Here is a 27472-nt window from a genome sequence, read left to right as displayed (position 1 = left end):
CTGCAAGACAAGTTGTCCATAAAATTGGAGCTTTAGTACTCACTCTGTTGTTTGTTAATGGCATAACCTTAGACAAGTCATTTATCCTCTCTGAGCCTTAGTTTCCACATCAATAAATCAGGGATGATAATACCTATCTCCTAGGATGGCCAAGAGGATTTAATGAAATGGTTAATGTAAACGGCTTTTAATTATAATTAAGACCCTGCTCTCTGTAAAACAAATATCAAATTTTATTCAGTTCACTTTTTAAGAGTTCATTCTGCTTCTAAACAATGACATTTTAAATGGTTTTAACAGTTCCAACAACAACATCAGAAACAATAGTAAGGTTGTCCTGGCAGTTATCAAAATGGTACTTGGGGACATTTGTATCAGGAAAACTCTTATAAAAAGATGAAGTTTCTTCAAGGTGATTATTTTCTCTGTACTTATCAAATATTTGGGAAAATTACTGATACCCCAATATTAATGCATGTAAGTCTATATAATTAAGTTTTTTCTTTATAAATCTATCTCTTTTGCTCCTTCAGAATTCCTGAGAATTCTTTAGAAGAATTAAAATTTGGAGAACACAGGAGAATAGATTTCAGACTCTCACTGAATAAAGGACTATTCTATTTAATGATAGTAAGTGCACTTTCCCCAATCAGCATTTTAACTATTATTTTCCCAGCAATCCTTTGCTCTTCTTTTAGTCAGGAAAAGAGGTTAAGTATCACCCCTGTTTAACTTTACTCTCTACTTTTATTTTTAACTATTTTTTGTTCTCTAATTGTGTCTTGGTTTGTGACACTTCTTATGTTGAAATCTGTGAATTCTATAATTTCCTTCCCCTTCTTGAGATCATTAGTGAGGTGGTTCTATTATACCAAAGTGGGAATCAGTCCTCAGGGATGCACTGGACAGTCTCCCACCTAAATGTGAGGGATCACCATTTGTCATTACTCCTTGTTTATGGTCCTTCAGCCAATTTTCAATCTATGTGACCATGCACATATTCTACCCAATTTGAATTAATTTTGTAAGTGGAAATTCATGGAGCAGTGTATCAAATGCTTTAGTAAAATCCATATATATTACCTCTAGTGCATTCCCTTCATCCATTAATCTCGTAATGCGATTTAAAAGAGTGATCACATTTGTCTGGAATGATTTGTCCTTTATCCATCCCTAAAGCTGCCTCCTGCTCTTGGCTCCATTATCCCCTACATCCGTTCAGTTTTTCTCTCTGCACATTTGAGTCATTATATTATTAGCCACAGAGGTTACATTTTAATAGTTGATAATTACTGGGAACACCTTTTTTTTTTCTGTTTCGAAAATAGTTTCAATTTTCAAATCTTTAAAATACGGATTACTGAAAATAATATCTACTGATTGTTAAATTCCGAAGCAAATTGCCTTATGCAATCTCTTTATTTCAAGCTATGATTCTGTTAACAATTAATTTGCCTAGGTCCTTCTTTTTTTTTTAAAAGTAAGTTTTTATTTTTATAAAGTATAGTATATTATTTAAGCTCTCTTTCCTGTTCTCCTTATTTGAATTGCTTTTCCAGAATCATATTTTCATTTCTTCCTGGGAAAGATGTCTACTGTGTTGTGTAAGGTAAGGGTGATTATAAATATCAGATTCTTGCTGTAACTCTAATGTCATCATACCAGCTATGAATGTCTATATTTATTTGCAAAATAAGTCTTAGCATATGTTTTCCTATATGTATTGAGAGCAGTTTGCCTGCCTGGTAAACATATTCCTCACCTTATTTTGATTTATGTAGAATTTTCTTCTGAAGAAGTTAAGGGTTATATGGCAAATCAGTAAATTTGGGGCAACAGTTGACTAAAAATAAAATATGTTTCAAAAGAGTAAGAAGAGTAGGAATGAGAGTGATAATAGCCAAAGAGAAGAATGATAAAATCAGGAGAAGCAGGTATGTAACAAGTAGAAAAGCATGCAATAAGCAAAGGACTTTTAGAAACGTAGCAACAAGAATATCAATTAAGACTATGGAGGGACTTCCTTTCAAAAGGTGAGGAGGCTCAAATATGGATTGATGCTTTGAGATCAATTCTTTGGCACATAGCTCCAATGCAAGCTACTTCTCCCTATCTATCATCACAGTCATTATCCAATGTTGCTTTTTTCCTCCACCAACATTCTGTTTGGGAATGGAGGATTCAGCACTTCTTTTTCAACTTTCTGCTTCAGTGGATGAAGGTAAGTGAATACTGAAACAAGGTTAGGTTCACAGGATATTTAAGCATCTCCTCCGTGGACACTCACCACTGACCCTGATAAGATACCACTTGTAGGATACATGCAGTGCACAGGGATCAGTGTCTTATTAACTGATGGGGTGAAATGAGCTTTACCCAAGACAAGAAATTATGACTTTATATTAAATAAGATTCAATTTTATAATCTAAATTTGTGGTTGACTAGTGTATTTCAATAAGATATTCTATAGAGGTGTATTGAAAGCCATTGAACTACTAATCAATGACTTAGGTTCAACATGCACTCAAGCAAAAGACTATTGAATGGAAGACTAGACAATAAAAATGGCTATAAATTGTCTTCCAATTTTATCTTCATTTTGATGTCTATTCTCTTCCTCCTGTAATAAACAAGTCCATTGTAGATCAAAATCAACTTGTACCCAAGAAATATGCAGCCTCACATTGATATGTGAATATCCATTCATTTGGTTAGAAATAGAAAGTATTTATTACTGGGAAGCAAGAGTTGCATATGAAATTATGTCAATATGCATGAATAAATTCTGATTTTATGTGACATTAATATTAAGAAGTTGCGGGCATGTCTCAAAGTGTACCTTCCTATGTATAAGCGTCTATGCTTATACTACACAAAGCATTTGTATTGAGAACTTAAGAGGCTTTTATTACTCATGCTCTATTTTTCAAGGAAATTTTCATAATCATTTCAAATACGTAGAGTTTTAGGGAGAATTTACACATTTGTATATGTGCCTTAAAATAAAAACCATTTTCCCTGGTTCTTTAAATTTGACTGAGAAAGCCCTAAAGTCTCAGTTTGTGAAGAAAGCCCTCTATCTCCATGTCCATTCTGACTTTCCCTTTTCTGGACTAACAAAAACCTAAAAACTGGGTCTGAAACTGGGGTATTTTCATTATTATATACTTAATACAGGATTATTATTTTTAGGAAGCTATTACTTAAGAGTTGCACTAAGAGGGAAGTAGAACAGGGTCCCTGTGGCCGTCTTTACTGCCTGGCATATGAAGGTGCCATGATGGAAAATGTGACTCAAGCAAACATTCAACCTACTAACTTTAATTTTTTATTAATTTTAATTTTCTGTGATGTATAGCTTCCTTGTCTTTGAATTTTCCTTCCTCCTCCTTTTTAATATCTAGTGCACTTCTGTTATGTGCCAGACATTGTGGTAGGTGGTGGTAATAAGCCATGAGCCATGCCCTCAAGAATGTGCACTCTTTAAGAGGGAGAGACAAGTAAATTGATATGAATCCTGTGGAGTGCTAAGTGTTAGAGAGGTGAGGGTGCTCTTAAAGCACAGAAAAGTGGCAGTTTATTCCTCCTGGGAGAAGGCTGGTGAAATTCCTTAGAAGAAATGATGCTTAAGTAGAGTTTTGAAAAATGAGTAGGAAGTATCTAAAGTAGGGTTTTTTAACCTGGCATCCATGGATTCCTAATAAATCTATGGATAGAGTTCCGTGGGTCCGTAAACTTGGATGGGACCAAAAAAAAAGCACCTTTACTTTCACTAATATTGAACCACATTTAGCATTTCCTTCAATTATAACTGCAGGAAACAAACCACAGTAATATTAATGGTCCCAGTGACAATGTCACCAACAAAAATCCTAGCTGTTTTCATATCACATCCATACCATATATTTTAGGCAATTTCAAAACATCCCTAATGTTCACTACTCCTTAAAATTATAGCACTGGACCTTATTCATCCAAAAATTACAGTTACAGTTCTACTCCTGGACTATATCAACATTTTAATAAAAATTACACATATGGTCATAATAGAAATTAATTTTAATAATTTCAATGATTTTAATCTTTTGATAACTCAATCTCAATATAAATTGGTTTCTCATGGATTCTATGTATTTTATTTCAGACATTTAAAAGTATTACTCTGAGAAGAGGTCCATAGGCTTCAGGGCTATGGCAGTCTAGAAATAGGGTCCATGACACAGAAAAAGTTAAGAACGCCTGAATTAGTAAGAAGACTGGGGAAAGGACAGTGGTTCTTTCAGGAAAACAAAAAGTTTATGTTTGACTTTGAGCACTTTATCTTGATGTTTCAAATTATACATACTATTTATTTATTAAAAAATGTTTATTTATTTATTTATTTTGATAGAGAGAGAGAGCACAAGCGAGTGCACAAGTGGGAGGGGGCAGAGAGAGGGAGAGAATACCATGCAGGCTCTGCACTGTCAGCAAAGAGTTCGATGTGGGGCTTGAACCCATGAATCATGAGATCATGATCTGAGCCCAAATAAAGAGATGCTTAACCAACTGAGACACTCAGATGCCCTATACATGTTTCTTTACAAGCAAATGTTGCTGGTATGAAGACTAAATATGTGCGTGTCAGTTCTGTGAAATGCAATGAGTAATATATACTCACTATGTTTTCATAGGGACGTGTTCCTGGGGAACAAAACTATTGATTAGGCATATAAATAACTCACAAAATTTCTAAGTCTAACAAGGACGGTCTGTCATGGCGTTAGACTCTGTAGCCAGTTGTGGGTGATAAAGGCCAAAGAAAGATGCCTGAAATACTTACTTACTCCCTTTTCCTGCATGAGCAGAATGCTAACGATCATTTAATATCAATCAACATTTGTCTTACCTGCATTTCAATGGTTGGATACATGCTGGAAGTACAGAATATGCTAAAATTTTATCAAATATTAATGGAGGCATCTCATAACGTAGGAGAGAATACCTGACCAGGGATCCATAGCCTGATCCATATGACCAGGTCATAGCCCCAAGTCTGATACTAATATGTGTGTCACCTTGTGCTTGTTTATTATTGGTAAAATAGAGGCAATGACTCTCGCTTTAACTTATCTCATAAGTTTGCTCTTAGGATCAAATATGTCATTATATTTTATGTTATGAATGTAGAAATAACAGTGAAATGTTTTATCCTTGCATTAAAATTTTTTGAATATAGAATCTTTTAGACAAATGGGATTGAAAAATATATCTGTATGTGTAAAATATAAAAGGCAGATGTAGCGTATGACATATATCTGTAACATAGGAGTTAAATTCTTACAAGACTGAAAACATTGAACTTGCTATCCTAAGCCACTGGATTATTCCATAGTATCATTTCCCTATGGCTGGTAACAGGCTTTCAAATATGACCTGTAGGAACTGTAGTGCAAGACAGCAATGAATTTATGTATGCGCTATTTAGATTTAGTGGCACTAAGATCACAAGAAAACACATTTAATTAGTGGAGTGCATTCAATTCTAAGATTTAGATCACTTTCTCCAAATAAGCTTGTTCTTCATAGGAATCACGTAAGCACATGTTGACAAATATTGCAAACAATGGGAGAAAGACACCTATCTCAGGACTTTTCTTCCTAAAAAAATTCTATTCTCATTTATTATGCTTTTCATTAAAACTAGCAAAGGATGTAAGTACTGGCCTGGGTCTTCTATTCTTTAAGTCAACGTTGAAAGTTTATTTCTGCAGTAAAATACACCTTTCACATTCTGAGTGTCGCCATATAAATCAAACAAAGAGAATTGCATTCCAATTCTCTCCATTACCACAGAAGCATACAAGTTACCAACCAGAACATTCTTCCATTTTTAGCTTGAAGTATTTTTCAAACTCAAGTATGCTTAGAAGCATTCTTAAGTCAAGGCTGTTGGTGATTATACCTGTTAGACTTATTCTGTATAAGTTATCTAAGCCAAATGGAGTCCAAAATACTGACCCTTGACTGCCAATTGGAATAGTCCCTAACCCTCAATCATTTGCTAAAAGAGACAAATGAGCTAAATTTGAGTTCAGAAACTACTGCCTCTGAATACAAAGAAAAAAAAGAGCAAAGCTTAATATGCATCTGGGAAAGATACAGTTAATGCAGAAGGAAGAGAAACATGGGGTACCACTCTAACCAGCTCATGGTCATGGCTTCCCAGGTACAGTCACCTGCACAGAGATACATAGACATACATTTATCAACTCACATAAATGGACCGGAGTGACTACACATTCTGAAATGAAGAGAAGAAAAACCCAATGAATTTCTCCCACATCTTAGACAGTACATACATCCCCACTAACACACTCCCTCAACAAGAATAAGATCCAGAAGTCCTTAAGCAGTTTTGTGGGCATCAATTATAAATTAATGAAACCTGCTGAGGGCAGACACACAAAGACACACAGTTCCAGAGGTAAGCACTGAAGCAGGGCAGACACCTGACAGAAACAGAAATTCCAAAACCGAAAAGATTGTATCCTGGATACCAAAGCAAATGATGGATTCAGGGTGAACAGATTTGTATCCTGGACAGTGAAGCACACGGTAGGTTTATGAAGCATGGTAAATGACTTCTAAAACCATTCTCCCTACTACCCAAATAAAAAAAAAAAAAACAACTTAAGTCTAATGGTTCCTATCCTTTATAAGGTTGTCCTTGCAGTGGAGAAAGCTTTGGTCAATGGTCTTGGTCTTTTCAACTGGCTTCAAGGGCTCTGCCTCTGAATAAGTCCTCAGGCTCCTTTCTTTTTCCATTCTCTTGGGTAAGGGATGCTCTGTTTACTTCATGTGAGCTTAGATTTATGAGGTGCTGAGAAACAGGAGTATGAGGACCTTCAAATTTTTCTTCTAGATTTAACTGCGAGTCAACACAGCATCTTGGCATTGGTTAACACATTTGCGTTATAAAGCTGTTTGTTACTGGAGCCAATCTGATGCCTCAATGAAAGCAAGAACAAAGCAACAACTGAAGAAGTCTTCCCCTTATTCCCCTCCAAACAGCCCATTCCTTTCTGAGTCCAGACTCCTGACTGCACATGAAACTGTAGAGCACTGACTGGGGGGGTAGCGGCACTCCCTCCTCAGCTGGAGACTGCATTCAGAAAGAATAGATTTTTCCTGGCTTCTGATAGTCTGAGACATTGTGCCTGTCACTCAGAGGGTGAGAAAAATAGGGTTCAGAAGAGAAAGCAGAGATGTATAAACAGATGCGAGAGTGGGAAGAGCATACAAAGTAGGGAGATGGCAGAGACTGATATCACACCTACCCCAGGATGGGCCACTCTCCCTGTGCCTGAAAGAGGCTTCCAGGCTATTTTAATTATAAATATTTATATCCACGGAAGCAAATTCAGAAGGATTTATATCCCAGGAGAGCGCAGATCAATAGATCTGAGCAAACCTCATCTCCAGGCTGACCACTTAACACTGTTATCACCGATTAGGGCTGCCCGGCCCTCTGGGAGGGTGTCGGGTTCTCCTCTTGTCCTTTGTAGGTCCACCCCATTCTTGGCCCCAAGAGGAAATCAATATCAGGAGGCACGGATCGATACCCAGGACATCTGCTTGGCTGAAGCGGCTCACCTTAGGACCGGAGTATGGTTAGCCCTCATCTATCCCGCAAACTCCCTTACAAGCCCCTACACCCTCCCAGTTCTACTGGGGGCATCCCGAGTTTGATCTTTAGCTCATTTAGCAGAAATGCGGCTGACTCTTTTGAGTAAGGAAAGAAAAACTTGGTTATCATTTGCCTCACTTTCCAAAAGTGAGGAAACTTACCAGACCTCAAGGATTGGGTCATTTCCTGCCTCATGCTTCCTGCTGCCGACTCTCTGGCCACCAAGTACTGTCGGAGCGGCTGGCGCTGGCTGGGTTTCTGTTCCAGGTCTGCCTGCGTCTCCCTATGCTTGGTCTGCAGTTGATAGATCCTCTGCTCCTGAAGCATCCAGCTATTGACCCGCCCAGGGAAAGAAAGAAAAAAAAATGGAAAAAAATCAATTAATACTAAACGGCTTAACAAAAACCCTGCATGCATAGCACAGGCCTGAAGCTTACAGGGTAGGAGTTGGGGTGGTCTCAGTGACAACACTGGTTGTGGGGACAGGCTCAGCCAGCTAGAAAAGCTGATGTTCCAGGGACAGGAAGCCAATATGGTAGGCGTGATCACACATACAAACACACACACACACACACGCACATGCACAAGCACGCACACCCATGTCAGCTCAGTCTGACATGCCCTAGTCTGGGAGCAGAGGACAGTGCAGGTGCATGTTCATTGTGAGCTGGTGCAGGGTGACACATTCACCAAAACAGAAGGGTTGCAACCAAACTCATAGAAGGGGTGGGTATTTTTCTGTTTTTTTTCTTTTTTTTAGGGGGAGGGGGAGGAGCGGAAGGGGAGGAGATATTGTTTTGTTCTGAAAAGGTAATACCATTTACGTGTTGCAGAGAGGTACCCCGGGCATTTCTTCGTGCGTCTCCCCATCACACGACCACATGCAGGCACACATGAAGCTTTTTAAAGGGGAGCAAGAAAATGAGGGAGCACCATACCTCAGCTGCCAGGCCCTCTCTCTTCTGCAGGAGCTGGCTTTGAAGGTTCAGGATTTTTGCATCTCGCTGTTCCAGCTGTAAAGAGTTTACATAGGGAGGGAGCAAGGAAGGATCATGAATGTCAACCAATGAGCAATTAGCATGACAAGACTAAAGTATTGATCCACTAAAGCTCACTGCACTGCTGTAGCCCCAGAGGTAAGGCAGCTCCCCTGTCACTAACTCCGACAGTGCATTTCAGAAGCCTGTAATGTAGGGCTGGCTACTTTTGTAACCCTGACCCTTTCTCAGGGCAGGGGAGGGTGGCACCCTCATGCTGTTCAGCCGCAGCTCTAAGAGGGATCTCTATCCCTGGGCAGAAAGCTGCAGAAAAGAGCGGAAAGAATGGAAAGATTTTGGCTGTTCTACTTCATTCATTTTTTTTTTTTTTTTAAATACAGCTCCCTCCCGATGGCACCAGGCAGCTCTAGGTATTGATTGGAGAAGGGCTAGGGAGAAATCCTGGCCTGACAGCTGGGGCTGGAACTAGGGTGGTTTACCATTCTGCATGGTCAGGGGCAAAGTGCCTTCTGTAGTACTAACTTCTGGCCAACCCAAATACGTACTTCCTGGGCACATTTTACTCATTTTAAACAGGAAGGTCCAAAATGGGAGGGGAAAACGTCTTATTTCACTAAAGAGGAACCCTTATTCCTAGGTATAAGTCTATAATACAACAAAAGAGAAAATGATGGAGTGTGGGATTCGGCAGACACAGTGTTTTGCTACACCAGCCAGGGGAGGCATTTCCTGTTAGTTTCTCCATTCTCCACTGATTCCTCTCCTTGCTACTCTTAATTATACACATACTAGCCTTTCTTCATCATTCTTCTACATTTTCCCTATCCATTCCACACCTTTACAAGTTCACTTCTTAATTGCTTTTCCAGTTTCATTCCATAGCTTCATTAAAGATCTACTAGCAGTCCATCTCCTCCCTGAAATCTTCCAAGTAGTGGTGATCATTTATTCTTTTCTGAGCTTTTACTATGTGCCCCAAACTTCTCTCCAATGATGGGCAATAACAGATATGGTCTCTATACTCAAAGAACTTACAGACTAGCTGAATCAATGAGCTACCCATTGACAACAAAACCACCCATCCATTCTTCATCCGTCCATCTATCCATTTGTTGATTCATTCAATCTGTGCTTATTGAGAACTTCCTATTGTCAGGAACTGCTCTTTGCTAAAAATATAAAATGTGACAGAGACTTGAGTGCTTGCTGATAACCATTTCCTCTTCTTCTTCCTGGGTAATCTATATTTCCCAGCTTTTTTTGTAATAGAGCCTCATGACTGAGTTCTGGCCAAGAGAATGTGGGTGGAAGTGATGCATGCCTGGCCTGGCTCATAAAAACCTTCCACCTTATCCTCTGTTCTCTTTTCCTTCCATTTTACCCTTGATGGCAATATGTTGAAGATAGTGGTGCAATCTAGGTCTGGCAGAGAGTTGCCTGGACCCACAGTGGATTATCATATGAAGAATAAATCTGATGTGAAGTTACTGAGGACTTTTTGTGTGTGTTAATGTCCATGTAGCAGTTAGTGTTTTCTTACTGACTAATAAAAATGTTAAATAAGAATAGACATAGCACTTGCCTTCACAGAGCTTACAGTCTATTCGGTGAGAAAGAGATTTAAATAAATAATTACAAAAATAAACATAAAAAGACAACTGTGATAAGTATAATAGGGAGAGGTCTGAGCCAATATACACACATATCAGAGGAAAGTTACCTAGACAACTGCGATTGTGCAATTATGCTGAGAGCTGAAGGGTAAGTGAATTGGGAGAACATGAGGACATTCCAGAAATAGACAACAGAACCAGCAAAGTTGCTATTGTAAGGAGTGAGGTACATTCTAGGAACTGAAAGAATCCATGTGTTAGTAGAACAGAGAATGAGAAGAGATATGGTGCAACATTAGGACGGGGAACTGGGTAAGGTTCATTCAGGGTCTTGCAGGTTATGGATCTTAGTTTCCATCCTAAGATCACTGGGAAGCCACTACAGTGTTTTAAGCAAGACTGATAACAAAGTTTTATTTGTATGTTGTATGAGAAGTTCTCTCTGGCTGCAGTATGAAGAATGAATTGATAGTCTCATTTCCAGCCATATGGCAGAACAGAAATATTCCTTTAATCAAAAATCTTAGGATATTCCAGCTAAAGTAGAACAAATGTTCTTTTATTTTATTTTTTAATTTCTATTTAAATTCTAGTTAGTTAACATGCAGTGCAATATTGGTTTCAGGAGTAAAACTCAGGGATTCATCATTTACATACAACATTCAGTGCTCATCATAACAAGTGCCCTCCTTAATACCCATCACCCGTCTAGCCCATTCCCCCACTCACTTTCCTCCATCAACCCACAGTTTATTCTCTACCGTTAAGACATCTGTGTTTTGTTTGTTTGTTTGTTTTGTTTTTTAACAAATGGCTAAGTTTGCAAGTACAGAACTCCCGAAATGCCTTGAAGAGCACTACCTAGTCTCAGTTACTGGAGAGATTAGCTTTTAACACTCATGTGGACCCAGTGGCCCATACAAGTTAGGAAGTTAGAACTGATATTCCCCATACAAAACTGGGACCCCTAAAAGGATGGCCTAGGGGGAAAAAAAGAAAAAAATCTGTTTTTCCAAGGATGCTTAACTTCCCCTGACCCATGGGAAAAAGTCTCCCCTGAGAATTTGCGACTATGCCTTACAGGTTTGAGGATTTATACTTGCTACCCACCAAGTTCAGAGACCTCTAAGCTGAAAACTTAAAATCAAACTTGGTCTCAGGCTAGTAATGTTCCTGTGGCATTTGACAAGGGCAAACCCAAAAATACTCTGGAAGGCCACAGCTTCATATAGGTCACCTGGGATTCTTATCAAGAAAGCTCTGCTTAAGATATATCCACATGTTACAAAACTAAAAACCATGAGTGAGAGTAATAGACAAAGAAAACAGCATGACTTAGATGTCTGAGAATTTCAGATGATAGAGCAATCTGGAGGAGACTGCAAAGTAAGTGTGCTTAAAGTTATTAAAAACATGAAAGAAGGTATCAAAATCATACAAAAATAGTGAGGCCTAATGAGAAAATAGAATGAACTGGAGAGAGGTCATACAAGTAATGCATGAGGATCAAGAATGCAACCCTCTTGCCAAATGTGCAGGATTTGGTACATATTGGGATTCAGGAAGCAGTCATTTTTATCTTTCTCTTTTCACTCCTTACGTTAGGTATGTAATTTACACAGGACAAATCTCCAACTTACTTTGTTAGTGATATCTAATGTATATGTGCATAATGACTGCCCCAAAGCCAGAAAATATTTTTCATATTTAAAACTGATGGTCAGCTCATAAGACATTCTCTGTTATGATTGTTGAAGTGCCTCATAAAGGAAAATATCATCTCAGTGTGATTTCTTTGCTTCTTTGCACTCTTCAGCTCAATGTTCTCTTTCCAGCTGGGCACAAATTGAGGACACTGGCCTTTTCAATGGTGGACAAAGAGCCATAATGGGAGGGAGGTGGCAAGTATCAAAGGAAGGCTCAAAATAAGAAAGGCTCATTATTTTATCAGAAACCTTTTTTCTTGCTACTGTTTAAAAAATTATTTCTATATCTCATAAAGGAACTAGGAATAAGTAATATAGTAACATCAAAAGGTTACCTGGTCAGCCTGAGCTGGTGCTGTGGAAGAACCAATATTGCTTTACAAATCCCATGATATTCCTTTATAGACCCAATTTCAAGTATAATAAGAGTTTTTGGGAATGGGGAGACTTAGACGGAATTGGATGATCCTAAACTGGTGAGATCAGGTCAATTTCATCCACCTCTAATCTCATGAGACAGTGATCATGATCACTACCATTGTTACTTTTTACTGAAGTTTGGCTAGTTGCCTGACCACGTGTTATTCCATTTAATTGCCAGAAAACTTCTGCAGAGTGAGCACTAATATCCCCATTTCTCAGATGACAGATACAAAAAAATGTAATAATCCAAATTCTCAAATTTTACATCAGAACCAGGGGTAGGATAAATGCCCTTAGCCTTCCTTAGCAGGTTTGGATAGAGGCAAAACCATTCATAGCACTAAAAAAAGCAGGGGCTCATAGAGAATTTCTTTCTTTGTGTACCTTTACAGAAAGTTGTGTTCTGAGCAGCAAAATGAGACAACTGAGCTCAACAACATTTGTTTCTCTTCCAGTAGCAAATGTAGACTTACTCCAGTAGGAAAGAGAGATTTGGACAACGGAGATTTATCAAACTGGGTATACTGGTGAGGCTGCTTTCAATCAGGGCTGTTTATCATGAAAAGAGTCAAGTTATCTGAGCTCTTTTCTTTCTCCCTCAGCCAAATATCCCATTGATCCATGAGGTGTGCTGGTTGTCCCTTTAGATGTGTCCCTTTAGATGTGCCTTCTGGTCTGTCTGCACCAGGACCCCAAGGCCATCTTTGTCCAAGCCACCATCATATTATTCCCAGAAGCCTCTCAATGGGCCTGCCTGCCTGCACTTTTACAACTTGGGACCAGTTCACCCCACAGCGGCCCAAGCAATCTTTTACAAATTAAATCAGACAAGTCTACTCCCTCTCTTAAAGCCCTCCAAGGCCTTCCCATTTCACTTTGACAAAACCCCCTTCTCTTTGCCAAGGCCTGCCCTATCCTAAAAGATCTGGCTTTGCACATTTCTCCCCTTGGCTTTCTTTGCTGGAATCGCTGGGTCACCTTTCTGGTCCCCAAACACTCCAATATCCTGTGTGCTGGGCACTCAGTGTTCTTCTTTGCCTGGAAGTCTCCATCCCCACATCCTTCCTTGGCCGTTCTTCTTGTTCTTTAGCTGTTGGCTCAAATACCACCTTCTGAGAGACCACCCGCCTCAGAGGCCACTCCCCATCACCTTACCCTGCTTTGCTATCTTGCTTTTGAACACCAAATCTCAATTACCAAGCACAGTGCCTGGCATATGGACATTTAGTAATATTTACAAGAATGAATAATGAGTTCCATATCTTCATTGACACTCATGATCTTCTAAGATAGAGGAAATGAGATACCCAATGAGTAAAGAAAAGTTATTATTAGTAAGTCAGCCTTGGAAAGAAAGTCTTTTGAGAGTTTTCTCAAGGTAGATAATAATTTAAATGGGGAAATCAGAAGAGATAATTGTTTATATTAGTAATGTTATGGGTGAAATTAGGCTGATAAAAATAAAAATCTGGGCTGGTGACTATTCGCACTTACTATTTATGAAGTTGCAATACTAACAATCAAGTGATATTTATATAGTATTTTTCTAGCATAAGTAGCACTTTTGCACATATTAACTCATCTTTTTAAATAACAACTTTATGAAGAAACAGGTATTATTCTCTGCATTTTACAGATAAGAAGATTGCTAGAGGCATTATAGCTAGTGAGTAGCAGGTCACAACATGGTCTGGTAAACCTGAAAATCCAAAGATCCACCTTAAGAGAATATTTTCATTTATAGCATACTTGGAAAAAGGACATATGGATACACAGAGGAAAAACTATTGTTTAGGGTGGTGCATTAAGTTCCAATAGGCTGGTGTGTTCTTTTCCTAGGGCTATTGTAAAACAGCAGAAGTCTATTCTCTCACAATTTGAGAGGGTAAAAGTGCAAAATCAAGGTATTGGCAAGGCCATGCTCTTTCTGAAGTCTCTAGGGGAGGACTCATCCTTGCCCCTTCCATCTTATGGTGGCTCCTGGCAATGCTTGGCATTTCTTGGCTTGTAGCAACATCACTTCAGTATCTGCCTTTGTCTTCACATGAATTCTTTCCTCTGAGTTTGTGTTTTCTCTCCTCTTCTTAGAAAGAAGGACATCAGTCATTGGATTTAGGGTCCAGGTTAAGCCAGTATGACCTCAACTTAACTAATTACATTTGCAAAGACACTATTTCTAAATAAGGTCACATTCTAGAATTCTGAGTGGACATGAATTTGGGGGAGATACCATTCAACCCACTGTTGATGGGAAGTTTCAAACTGTAATGCTTCCCTTTCCTGTTTACCCTCAGTTTCTGTATGTCCTCTAAAAGAGTAGGTATCCCTATATTTGTTAATAGCATTTTGCTCTCTCCCCTGCCAGTGACTTAAACCCACCAACTCTTATTCCTGTTCCTTCCCCCACCAGAAATATTTCTTTAATATTCTTTGTGGATTAATACACACACACACACACACACACATCATGAATGTGTCCAATGTACAGTATTTTTAGAGCCTTTCCTAGGGTAAGGATCCTAATTATGTTCCTCAAGTCAAACAATTAGTAGATTCAGGCTGGAAGTATGATGGCTGTTAGGTCAAATAGTAAAATAACTAGTGATTCCAGACTGTAGTAAAGGAAGGTTGGAGGAAGAGTTCTTTAATAGCTATAACAATCATAGAGCTCTATTAGTTACATAACTAGGATTTTTTTTCAATAGAAGATTTGAGGTTTGCAGTCTTTATGGTGTTCTTTCTCATACACTCCTATGGAGTGTATATTTAAAAGACAATGCTCTACCCTATGATCCAGTAATTGTACTACTGGGTATTTACCCCCAAAATACAAAAACACTATTTTTAAAAAATTTTTTTTAACATTTATTTATTTTTGAGACAGAGAGAGAGCATGAACAGGGGAGGGTCAGAGAGAGAGGGAGACACAGAATCCGAAACAGGCTCCAGGCTCTGAGCTGTCAGCACAGAGCCCGACACGGGGCTCGAACTCACGGACCGTGAGATCATGACCTGAGCCGAAGTCGGACACTCAACCGACTGAGCCACCCAGGCGCCCCACAAAAACACTATTTAAAAGGATACATGCACCCCTATGTTTATTGCAGCATTATTTACAATAGCAAAATTATGAATTATGGAAGCAGCCCAAGGGTCCATCTCTAGATGAATGGATAAAGATGACGTGCTGTGTGTATGTACGTATATGTGTGTGTGTGTGTGTGTATAATGGAATATTATCCAGCCATAAAAAGAATGAAACCTTGCTGTTTGCAACAACATGGCTAGATCTAAAGGGTATAATGCTAAGCAAAATAAGCCAGTCAGAGAAAGACAAATACCATATGATTTCATTCATACATGGAATTTAAGAAATAAAACAGATGAACAAAGGAAATTAAAATAATAAAAAAGAGACAAAGCAAAAAAACAGACTCAACTATAGAGAACAAACAGAAGGTTACTAGAGGGGAGGTGGGTGGGGCATGGGTGAAATAGGTAAAGGCTATTAGGACTTCGCTTGTCTGGATGAGCACTGAGTAATGTATGGAACTGTTAGATCACTATATTGTACACCTGAAAGGAATGTAGCACTTTATGTTAACTACACTCGAATTTAAAAAAAAGACTATGTCTTATTTTAGAATTTCTTAGTATTGTTCCACTTGAAGCCAATAGGCCTTATGTCAAGTGAATGTTTACATAGTGTCTATCAACACTGTTTTTACATAGCAGCATCTCATGTTCATAGATATTGTGGTATGTAAGATCTCTCCTGTCTTCTATTTCATTTTCCTGCCCTGGTTATAGATATAGAGGAGGACTCACCTATAAAGAACCATTTGTGTTTTATTTGCTTTTAGCTTGAACTAGCTCATTGTCTCATGGAATATAGTTATATCCAGTTCTTACTGATAGCCAGAGAATTTCAAATGAAGATTTTGTTTGTTTTCTTTGCTAAAGAAGTTTCTGGATCTTAGACCTTAAAATTGTGTCTCTTTTCTTCTTGAAGGGAAAATTTAAAAGAAAACATTATGGATTCTGTGTCTCTCTCTCTCTCTGACCCTCCCCCGTTCATGCTCTGTCTCTCTCTGTCTCAAAAATAAATAAACGTTAAAAAAAAAATTAAAAAAATTAAAAAAAAAGAAAACATTATGAAATTATGCCTTGCATATAATAGTAATTCAATCAATATTGATTTCATTTGGATATTTGGAACAATATTTTGACTTAGGTTGTATTGGAGGAAAAAACACAAATGGCATTTTCTCAGTAAGGGAAAAATGGTGTTGGAACAATACCCAACAAATGCACTAAAATATGTTCCAGATGAATTAAAAATATACAAGTAAAACTGCAAAATTACTAGAAGAAATAATGAGCGAATTAAAAAAAATAATATTGGAGTGATATGACACACTCCAGAAATCATAATATAAGGATTCATAACTTTATTATATTAAAATCAAGACAAATTTCTGTATGATAAAAACATCATAATTAAAGTAAGAGAGAGACGACTGGGAAATTTTATAATTCATATCATAACAAATTGCTAATTTCTATAATGTATAAAAAGCTTCTACAAATCAATGTATAAAACTACAATACCTAATGGTAAACAAACAAATAACTCATAGGGAAAGAAATAAAATGACTTTTAAACACACAAAAACAATCTCACTTAGAATAAGAAAATTCAAATTAAATCCTCAATGAGATACAATTTCATATTGAATATATTGTCAAAAATCCAAAATTATTGATAATGCAATGTATTGGTGAAGATGGGACAAAACAAGTTTTTACACACATTGCTGGCAGAAGTGGAAACTGGCACATTCTCTATAGGATGCGATTTCCTAAGATCCACTGAAATAATAAGCACATACCCTTTGACTTAGCAAGTCCAGTTCTGTGAATTTATTCTACAGATATACCGGCACACATGTAATGGCGATGCATAGCAACTTTGTAAAAGATTAGCAATTACCTAAATGTCTATCATTTAGAGACTGGTTAAATAAATAATGTTTTATCCAACAATGAGATACCATGAAGCTGTAGAAATGACTGAGGACTCTCCTACGTAGAAATTCCTTCTCTGTAACCATTGCAGGAAAATTAAATAGGTGACAGGAGAGGTCCAGAAATACCATAAATACCTATAAATATGATATATGTATTTTAAAAAGGTACAGAGCAGGATGTTTAGTGTGTTCTTTGTGTAAAAATGATGAGGGGAGTATATGCATATATATATTTGTTTGCATATGCATAAAATATTTCTAGGGGTGCCTGGGTGGCTCAGTCGGTGAAGCATCCAACTTCAGCTCAGATCATGATCTCACAGCTCATGACTTTGAGCCCCACGTCGGGCTCTGTGCTTTGACAGCTCAGAGCCTGGAGCCTGCTTCAGATTTTGTCTCGGTGTCTCTCTGCCCCTCCCCTACTTGTGCTCTGTTTCTCTCTCTTTCTCTCTCTCAAAATATAAACATTAAAAAAATTTAAAAACATAAAATACTTCTAAAAGGACACACAAAAACTTGGTAACATGGATTGCCATTGGGCAAGGGAATCGAGTAGGTGGGAGACAGAGAAAGAGGATTTTTGTTGGTACCTTTTGTACTTTTTGAATTCTAGGAATGTATTCCCTATTTAATAAGTTAATTAATTAATTAGAAATATCTCTCACATGTAGAAATGCCCATAGCCACACACACAGATCAAACTTCATTTGCTATCAGACTTCAGACCAAGAAAGATACGTAAATCCCCAGCATGCTAAATTTTTGGCAACATTATCGGGTTACTGGGCCTTGGAAGTGAAAGACACAAATGTTATAATTAGGGTAAGTAGAACTCATCAGCCAAGCATGTCCATTTGCTGAATTCCTAGCACTTATTATGCACATTCACTGAATGAAAAAATTAAAAATGAAGGATAAACTACAGCTTAAACAGAAAATGGCCTTTGTGGATAATCTCAACTATTCATAAAGTAAAAATAAACATGGTTGCTATACCTAGTAAGACCAGACACTTGGTTTCCACCACCCAGCTGTGAGCTTGGTAAAGTCACTTAAGCTAGGACAGCTGGCTCCCACATTAGTAAATACCGTGGACTAGAACATTTTTTTTTTTTTTTTTTTTTTTTTTTTTTTATTTATTTTTGAGACAGAGAGAGACAGAGCATGAACGGGGGAGGGGCAGAGAGAGGGAGACACAGAATCGGAAACAGGCTCCAGGCTCCGAGCCATCAGCCCAGAGCCTGACGCGGGGCTCGAACTCACGGACCGCGAGATCGTGACCTGGCTGAAGTCGGACGCTTAACCGACTGTGCCACCCAGGCGCCCCTAGAACATTTTTTTTTAATTAAAACATTTTTTTACATTTATTTATTTTTTTATTTTTTTTAAAATTTTTTTTTTCATTTATTTATTTTTGAGAGAAAGACAGAGACAGAGCACAAGCAGGGGAGGGGCAGAGAGAGAACGAGACACAGAATCTGAAGCAGGTTCCAAGCTCTGAGCTGTCAGCAAAGAGCCTGACCTGAGAACTCACAAACCGTCAGATCATGACCTGAGCCGAAGTTGGACGCTTAACCAACTGAGCCACCCAGGCACCCCCGTGGACTAGAACATTTCTAATGCTTCTTCCAGTTGCATTTCTCTTAGAAATATCCTAATTATAACATTCTTTACCAGAGCATATGGCCAAGCTCTTTACTATGGGGTTACATCTACATCTCTAGCTTCTCAGACCTGTGAAGACCCCAGAGAGTTCCCTTGCATTTCAGTCTCACTCTTTTCCTCTTTGCCTTAAAATACACAAAAATCTTCCTGTTATCCAAAAAAGTCTCTCTGGAACCAATAGTTCATCTAGCTATCTTCCTGTTTCTTTCTTCCACTTCTCTGCCAAATTTCTTAAACATGGAGCTTAAGGGGTACCTGCTCCACCCATGATTTAAAACAAATGACTTTTTTTTTTTTTTTACAATTTTTAATGTTTATTTTATTATTTTTGAGACAGAGGGAGAAAGAGGGAGAGACAGAGTGTGAGTGACGGAGGGGCAGAGAGCGAGAGGGAGACACAGAACCTGAAACAGGCTTCAAGCTTTGAGCTGTCAGCACAGAGGCCACTGCGGGGCTTGAACTCACCAACTGTGAGATCATGACCTGAGCCGAAGTTGGACACTTAACCGACTGAGCCACCCAGGTGTCCCAAAGCAACTGACACTTCTGCCTGTCTCTCTTAACAAGGTGAAATTCACATTACATAAAGCTAATCATTTAAGGTACAATTTAGTGGCATTTAGTACATTCATAGTGTTGTCCAACCATTACCTCCATCTAGTTCTAAAATATCCTCATCACCTTCAAATCAGACCTCATGCCCATTAAACAGTCACTCCTCACTCTCTCCTCCCCTTAGGCTCTGGCAATCATTTTCTATCTTTATGTCTCTACGGATTTAACTATTCTGGATATTTCATATAAATTGAATGTGACCTATGTCACCTTAGGTATCTGGATTATTTTACTTAGTGTAATTTTTTCAAGGTTCATCTTCTCTTGTTTACATGCACAGTTTCTTATATCTTCTCCTAAAATGTAGCTTCTGCTTATATCATTTGCTGCTATATCAACTGTACTTGGCACATATTAAATGACTGATAAATATTTGTTGACTGATGAATAATTGTACTACAGTTGTGCCAAATGTTATAATGATGGTGTATTGAAGGCACGGTATCAGCTCCAATAAGGGAGAGATCCTGGAGGGATTCTGTTTGAGTGCCGTGACATTTTTTAGTGTCTGGTTTCTAGCTTTCTACCTCCATGCCCACCTTCACAGTTACCACAATCATGTCTATACCCCATGCAACTCTGTGTCCCATGCAACCTACTGGAAATTTCCAACTTGTCATTCCCTCATCTCAACTCAACCCTGAATTTTTTTTTTTTTTTTTTTTTGCAAACTTAGGCCTGCTTTAACCACTTTGTTCTCTTCAGCTGTGACATCCATCCTGTGAAAACGCCAGTTTCTTCAATGCTTCTAGTCTTATGTTCTACTCCCTAAGAGAAGCAATTGATTTACCCAGATTCTAAACATATCAGAGTTAGCATATTGTGATCCTCAACAAATGTGGCCTCTTCTTAACCACTGCCTATCAAAATTGCCCTTCTACCTGTATAAGGCCTTTGCTGACCATTGCAATTCTCATTTATTTGTCCCTCATCTGACCTCCTGAAGTCCATAATATCTGTGCCTTTCTTTTTGGTACTTAACAAATATGATCTTGTTTAAATAGAAATCATTCACTGATTTATCCCAATAGAATAGAAAATTCTTGAAGTGTAGGCTGTTTAAAAATTTTTAAATAATCTCCACAGCCTTGCACCCAGAACTATTTGCATAGTATATATACTTAAGTGATATCTTAATGAATAAATAAATATGGATATTGAGAAACAATGACAAAATCTCTCATGGGCTGGGTACAGGTTTCCAGAGAGGCTAAAAGTACAGATGATTCGTATCTTTGCTTCCTATACACCTTTTTTGCAGTAGTTCCCCAAAATGGCTGCACATTGAGTCACCTGGGAAGCTTTACCAATTCCAGGGCCAGATAGAAATTGTGACTTCACTGGTCTGGTTTGGAGGATGGGTGTCATGTGAAAACTCCCCAAGTAATAGTAACGTATAGAATCACTGGGCAAGACTTTCAGAATGTATCATGTTTTACAAATTTCTAATTATGTATTTCCATAGATGCTTTCCTTTTTTCTTGAGTTTGTGAGTTTTATGTATGACAAATTTTAGGTGTTATGTCAAATCAGTATATGACCTACACAGTACAGCAGGAGTACTGCTGACACAGGAAATTTCAGTTTAGAATAATCTCAGTATGGAGTGCTTGGGGAAAACAGTAAGACATCTGTTGATAACACTGAAACAACAGAGAAGTGGCAGACACTATTTGTTGGTCATTCAATGACTACTACAACTTTTCTTCCTGGCTTACGAAGTCCAGATTTTGTTCAGGTGGCAATGTGCTCATCCTCAGGGGACTTGCCTATTTGACAATTCCATTGTCCTTTTCTTAGTACTCCCCTTCCCAGACTCTGAAGCTAAGGTGGCCATATGAAAAAGTCACAGCCAATGATATTTATGGGCAAGTCTACTGATGGGCAACTGGGAAATAGTTTGCTTTCTAAAAAAAGAGACTGGCTTATGTGTGCCACCTATTTTCATTTCCTTTTCCTACTATATACTTTATCAGTCATCAGCATAAAGTAACAAACAAAGGGACAAAAAGCCAATATACTGAAGATGGCAGAACAGAAGGACAAAAAGGTTTTGAGTTTGTGATAATAATGTTGTTGAGTCTTTGGAACTACCAATGTCCTAACATCCTCTTACTATGTGAGATTGAATGTCTTTATTACAGACTCAACTAATAAAATGCCAGAAGCATTCCAAGCTGTCTTAATCTGCTTGTGCTGTCACAACAAAACTATAAATTGGTGGCTTAAACAACAGAAATTTATTTTCTCACAATTCTGGAGGCTAGAAATCCCAGACCTAGTTCCAGCAGGGTCTGTTCCTGGTGAAGTTTCTCTTCTTGGTTTGAGATGGCTGCCTTCTCACTGTATCCTCACATGGCCTCTCCTCAGTGTGTATGTGGAGAGAAAGAACAGCTGTCTTGTGCTTCTTCTTATAAGGGCACAAATCTCATCTTGAGGAATCTACCTTTGTGACCTCATCTAAGCCTAATTACCACTCAAAGGTCCCATCTCCAACTATCATCTCACTGAAGGTTAGGATTTCAACATAATGAATTTTGGGGTGGGGGCTGCAAATACTCAGTTCATATACCAACTGATAGAAAATTCCTCTGTTCACGTATAGGAATATTGTTAGCCTATGAATATGCCCAAGGTAAAAGAAAAGCCTCATGTATATTTTTAATGCCATTCTTCAGAGTTTGGTTGACAATTAAAGAATTACCATAAAGGAGAGCACACACCACATAAAATGTAGCAAGAATACAAAATATACCCCCTCACCACCACAAAACAATTACAAAAGTAGGAATCATTTTGTTTATGTGTATTCACTAAATATTCATTGAATGCTTACTCCGTGAATTGTGCATTTTGGGGATTTAAAGGTAAAAATTTCAGGGTTCCAGACTTGTATAATCTATTAGGATAGATAAGAGATATGTAAATGAATGATGAAGAAAGTATAATACTCACCCTATAGAGTGCAGAAATTCAGTGTTAGGAAAGAGAGCTTCATCAAAGAGGTGATTTGGCATGTCCCTTAGGTTAGCAGAATTTCTATAGAAACCAGATGTGAACTTCGGAAGGGAGCCACATGAATACATGTTCTCAACTTAATCATGAATTTGGGGCTAAGTTTTAATCCTGCCCTTGCTGAGGAAGAGGAATTAATAATTGCCTGAAGGAAAAGATACTAACATCTTTAGGCTAGTAGGTTTAGGAACCTGGCAAATTAATTAACCCACAGACTGTGTTAATACACTTAATAGAACATAAAATCCTTGTTTACTTTGTCACCAGATCCATCATCAGTACCCTTAACTACTGAGGACATAGGTACTTCAGCCTTTAATGAACTGTTGGGAAAAGTGTTGGACTTATGAAGGCCAATAAATTGGCCCTTTAAAGATGACTAAAGCTTATGACAATCTAGATTATATAGTCTCTTCCAAACTTACACTCATCTCTATCATTACACCAGTGCTACTCCAGGCAGCCCACCCTAATATTTGCAGAACCTGGGATGAGAGCTTAAATGGAGGTCTACATACCATATGTCTAAATATTTAAAAGTTACATGTCAAATGGTTGCAGAAAACATGTTCTGCCTTCCTGCTCTGACAAATATATACATGTTCATTAACACCCTGGAAGGCCAGGTCTAGTGATGAGTCCTCAGACTTTAGACCATGGCTGTGTGGGGAGTTAGCTCACAGTCTCCAAACTCTAACTCATTTCCCTGCTCTTGCCACCCTGGCTTTGTCTTTCAGTGTGAATGACTTCATGCACACATATGTGAACATTATGCCTGCACACCCAACAGCCCCCACTGCATGGGCTTGGTGGTGCACACCAAGAGGGTGGCCCTAGGGAAGACTCCAGTGCGGGTCTTAAAAATGCACTTAAAATTCTAGCGGGCTGGGTAGTAGAGTATGGCCTCGAGGCGGGGAGGGCTGGGAGTGGGTAACCTCCTTTGATCTCCTGGACTCTTCAAACAATGGGAAGGGATGAGATGCAACCAGAGTAAAGCCAGAGGACAGCCCTCTAATATGTTGTGCCTCAGCACTCCTTCCTCTGTTGCTTGTCAGGATTGAGAACTTGTGTGCAACAGAAAGAGAAATCAAGGAATCGATGCCATTTACAATTGTACGAAAAATCTTAAAATTCCCTAACCAGAGAGGTGAACTTGTGCGAGTTCTTTAAACTATACGAGCCTCAGTTTCCCGATCTGTATAAGGGATCATAAAGGTGCTGCTACTGCTACTACACATGGTTGTTGAAAGGTCCAAACAAATTTAACCGTGTATGTACAAGTGCTTTGTAAAGGTGCTATATGCTAGTAATGCATTGTTATTTATGCTGGTTTTGTCGGCCTGTTTGCTTTCCACTGTACCATGTACTAAATCAAAGGGCAAAGCAGCTGCCTGCTGTGCACATGCTCTCGTGTTCTCATTAACATATAACCAAAGAAGCAAATATAGAGAGTGGATGACAAAGGAGGCAAAAGGTTATTAAATATCCTTCAGATTTCATGTTTCCTAAACACGCTGCCTGAGTCCTCCAAGTCCAGACTGATTTCTTTAACTCTTCTGAGTTGGTGGACATGTGCTAATTTGCCTGGCTGATCTAGGCCCCCACAGATTGATGCCAGGTAAGGGACATTACTCTTCAGCTACAGAGCAGGGTAAACTCCCGCATTAAGCAGGAAGCAGACTGATATCTCATCGGTTCAGCCGGCACAGAATATGCAGTGCACCTTTGTGGCAAAAGCAGGCTGCCGAACGAGCGGGGTGTGCCGGGGAATGAATTACACCCTGAGCTTCTGCATCCATAAAAATGAGGCCGTTCTGGGGTCAGGCGGGTGGGTGATGTGTCATGGAGGCAGGTTAAACCGATTCGACCCTCCAGCTCCCTGATTTGAAGCTGACAAAAGGGGCTGTGCTGTGGCTCTGGGCTCAGAATGATCTTACTAATGTCTCTGGCCATTGTGAACCAGGGAAGACTCTGGACTTCTCTTTCTTACAATTGTGTTTTCTTTCTTCTTTAAAAAAAAACCAAACACCTCTTATTCCTATCTGTACAGGAATCCCAATCAGTGTTATTCTCGGGGTAGAGATTTTGTTATGTTTGGGGAAAAATCCTCATAATCTTTATCCCCTTTGAGCATCTTACTAAATAGAACAAATTGTGCTATTTCTGTTTTTTTGCTTTTCAAAAGCAATTACTTTCCTGTCATTTTTTAGACATTCAGGCAGAAGAGTCTGCCTTGATTACTCATCCTTACTCCCCTCCCCCTCTCAAGTCCTCAGGCTTCTGCACTGCTAGAGAAGGATTCAATTAAATGAAGTGTCAATGGAGCTACAATGGTTTCAGGTCAGAGACGTCAGGAAAAAGCTGCAGAGCTGTGCTGCCCCCATGTATGTAAATGTATATATTTATACCAGGGATGTCAACTTTCAGGACTCTCCTCTTCTGCTCTTCCCTGATCAAAGATGATTGCTGAGGCAATTACTGCAAAGGAAAAGAAAATCGGGGCCTCTCCTTCATCCTTGTGCTGTCGGAGTTTAATTGCTTGGAATAATGGAGCAGGAGTCCCTTTTCTTTGCACATGGCCATGCTTAGGCGCACACAAACTTTCACACATGGCTGTGCTGGGACACAAACACACACGATGGCAGTGTGGGAAAACATGCGTGTGCCCCCTTAGTCCTGATCCTCATACATGTGCAGAGGGCTCCCTGCACCACAAAGAAAAACACTACACTCTCTGACTAATTCAATAAAAGCCATGTATCTGGATCACAGTAAAAACAGTGTTTTTATCTTCTTTATGAGAGTTAACAATTTTTATTCCCTACTGAAAGAGATAGCTAAAGTTGAAAAATAAAAAAAAAAAAAAAAAGAGAGAGCGTAGAGTGAGAAGTCACAGCAACAAAATACACAAATAGTTCAAACTGCTTTTGTTGTTTAATTCTTCTGTACACATAGTCACAGAAGTCCTAGGTCTCTGCACAAACACTTCGCATATTAAAACTCCTCTCAGCCCCTTTCGGCTTTGTGAAGGCAGTTACAGGGACAAATGGAGTATCCCATGCTATTCAGTGTGTTCTAGGCTCTTCTATTTTGTTCTCATAAGAAGTGGAGAGGGATTCTCACTTGCATCAACAAATAGGAGAAACGACAGTCAGATGCAGAGAATTTGAGCTTTCTCTCTAATTAGTTCTGCTGTGTCCAGACATTGGGAGCGCACGCAGCTTCGAGCTAGGGTGAGTCCCTGGTCATGCATAGAACACAGGCTCTAAAGCATCCATATGGCAGATTTAGTTTTTCATTTCAGGCTCCCGAGGGCTGTCAGATTTTAAATATTATTATTATTTGGCCTAATTGGTTCCTCCTTTGATGGCAAGAGAGTAAAGACAGGGAAAAAATATCCTCACGAACCCTGTCAACACAAAGATGTGCTGCAGACACTTGGCTTTGTGTTTCAACCACTCAAAGTTTTCCTTTTTCTTTTTGTGGATTAAATAGTTGAGGCTGTATACGTGAAGCACATGTCCATCCTTCCTAGGATGGTTGAGGATAAACATAGCTTTTCAAAACAGGTATTTACTATTTTCAACAGTGGTGACTGTTGAAATTAAGAAAAAAATTGTTTTCTGAAAATGTCAGAAAATGCTGGTGGTAGCTAACAAAGTGCAGACCCAAAAGGATCCCAAAGCACCTTATTTAGTAGGCGTGAAGATAAATGAGGGCCCCAATGTTACAGTTGAACCCCTGATCGTATCTCTGATAGGGCCCTGATGTTATAGGTGAACCCCGATCATGTCTCTGATATTTTGGTTTGTTTGTTTCCTTGTTCTGGTTCCTAACTGAACCCTGGGCTTGGATTTTCCCTTTCTGATTCTCTTTCCTAACGGCTCTCGGTGCCTCACTACAAAGTCTGTACCTCCAGCTGCAGCCTCCCTGCTGCACTGATGTTAATGAGCTCAGATGCTGCCCAGCCTTCAGTGTTCAATCTAATAGGAGAGGCAGAAACATAAACAGATAATTAGAATACAGGATAAAGGCCATGATAAAGGTGATGGGAGAGCACCCAGGAGGGCCACAAAACCTGTTTGGGAGCGAAGGAAAAGACATGGGATCCTGTTATGGAGAAGGTGATTTCTGGGCCAGAATTAGCCAGCAGGCTGTCAGCTGCAATGCCCAAAGCAGCCAAAGCCACCTTGTATTTGTAATTAATATTTTCAAATGATGTGATCTCTCTAACCCTCATGTGATGGGAAGTCCAATCCTCTTTTCCAGAGTTCTGTAAATTCATGTTTTAAATGGCTTATAGTCCAGCTTCTATGGTACATATGATGTCACTGGAATTCAACTTCATTGGGCCTGTTCTTTCCCTCTGGTCTGTATCAATCCCACTGTGATACCTGGTACGACGCCAGTACTTGGCACTTGATCTGTATACACCACCCACACAGGGTGTTTGTGTGAATACCTTGAATTTTGGAAGGCTGGGGATGTGACATTCCATATTCTTAGCTCTTTCTTGGTTTTCCTATTTGCCTTTCTTTTCTGCAGCTCCTTGTCTCAGACTCCTCCCTTAGCAACTCAGCTCTGCTACATCATTATGGCAAGCAGTAAGAGAGTTCTTTACCTCTTTCACTGCTCCAGCATGCCTCCATACACCCGATGTGTATATCCACTGTCCCACTTACATATGTACACAACATACTTCCCTCGCAGAGGCTTTGAAATTTTAGAATTTTCCTT

General features: G+C 39.0%; 1 long non-coding RNA gene across 1 annotated transcript in view; it reads right to left on the bottom strand.

The window, feature by feature from the left end:
* Positions 1-7844: 7844 nt before the first annotated feature.
* LOC132690196 (uncharacterized) overlaps positions 7845-27472 on the bottom strand; it is a 73663-nt gene continuing 54035 nt past the window's right edge. The window contains exons 2-3 of the long non-coding RNA XR_009615303.2: positions 8609-8683; positions 7845-8001 (exon numbers count right to left, since the gene is read on the bottom strand). This is a non-coding gene — a long non-coding RNA (uncharacterized LOC132690196). The remainder of the gene's footprint in view (positions 8002-8608; positions 8684-27472) is intronic.

This window comes from Panthera onca, chromosome E2, assembly GCF_046562875.1.
Source record: "Panthera onca isolate mPanOnc1 chromosome E2, mPanOnc1 haplotype 2, whole genome shotgun sequence".
Classification (NCBI taxonomy): Eukaryota; Metazoa; Chordata; class Mammalia; order Carnivora; family Felidae; genus Panthera; species Panthera onca.
This window is presented reverse-complemented; position numbering and strand designations above follow the sequence as displayed.